General features: G+C 36.6%; 1 non-coding gene across 1 annotated transcript; it reads left to right on the top strand.

The window, feature by feature from the left end:
- The first annotated feature begins 203 nt into the window (after positions 1 to 203).
- On the top strand, positions 204 to 307 carry LOC112760193 (small nucleolar RNA R71). The gene has a single exon (XR_003180645.1). It is a non-coding gene; the product is annotated as a small nucleolar RNA R71 (small nucleolar RNA).
- The last annotated feature ends 931 nt before the right edge of the window (positions 308 to 1238 follow it).

Raw genomic sequence — 1238 nt, 5'->3', positions numbered from 1 at the left:
TCTTCTGAGGCGTCACATTACTCATAGGATTCCTCTCAGAAGTGTACATGAACTGGTTATTAGCAACCATGTCAATGAGTTCTTGAGCTTCTGCAGGAGTTTTCTTTAGGTGAATGGATCCACCTGCAGAAGTATCCAATGACATCTTAGCTAATTCAGACAGACCATCATAGAATATATCCAGGATGGTCCATTCTGAAAGCATGTCAGAAGGACACTTTTTGGTCAGTTGCTTGTATCTCTCCCAAGCTTCATAGAGGGATTCACCTTCTTTCTGTCTGAAGTTTTGAACATCCACTCTGAGCTTACTAAGCTTTTGAGGAGGAAAGAACTTGGCTAAGAAAGCCGTGACCAGCTTATCCCAAGAGTTCAGGCTATCTTTGGGTTGAGAGTCCAACCACACTCTAGCTCTGTCTCTTACAGCAAAAGGGAAAAGTATGAGCCTGTAGACTTCAGAATTTACTCCATTAGTCTTAATAGTATCACAGATCTGCAAGAATTTAGTTAAGAACTGAAAAGGATCTTCAGATGGAAGTCCATGGAACTTGCCGTTCTGCTGCATTAGAGAAACTAGCTGAGATTTCAGCTCAAAATTGTTTGCTCCAATGGTAGGGATGGAGATGCTTCTTCCATGTAAATTGGAATTAGGTGCAGTAAAGTCACCCAGTATTCTCCTTGCATTATTATTATTTTCGGCTGCCATGTCCTCTTCTTGTTCGAAAATTTTTGAAAGGTGCTTGCTGGATTGTTGTAATTTAGCTTCTCTTAGTTTTCTCTTCAGAGTCTTTTCAGGTTCTGGATCTGCTTCAACAAGAATATTCTTGTCCTTGCTCCTGCTCATATGAAAAAGAGGGACAGAAAAACAATAATAATAGGGATCCTTTTTACCACAGTATAGAGGTTCCCCTGTGTGAGTAGAAGAAGAAAAGAATGTAATGCAAAGAAAGAAACACAAAAGTAAGGAGAGCAGAGATGTGGGATGAAGAGAGGTGTTAGTAGATGAATAAATAAATAGAAGGAGATGAGAGAGAAGAAGAATTTTTGAAAATTATTTTTGAAAAAGAGTAAGTGATTTTCGAAAATAGTTTTTGAAAAAGGTTAGTAATTTTTCGAAAATTAAAATCAAAAATTAAAATAATTAGTTAATTAAAAAGAAATTTTGAAAAAGAGGAAAGATATTTTCGAAAATTAGAGAGAGAGAGTTAGTTAGGTAGTTTTGAAAAAGATAAGAAACAAAC

The sequence above is a fragment of the Arachis hypogaea genome, chromosome 16 (assembly GCF_003086295.3).
Source record: "Arachis hypogaea cultivar Tifrunner chromosome 16, arahy.Tifrunner.gnm2.J5K5, whole genome shotgun sequence".
Taxonomy (NCBI): domain Eukaryota; kingdom Viridiplantae; phylum Streptophyta; class Magnoliopsida; order Fabales; family Fabaceae; genus Arachis; species Arachis hypogaea.
Note: the sequence above shows the minus strand (reverse complement) of the source record. Positions and strands in the feature narration are given on the sequence as shown.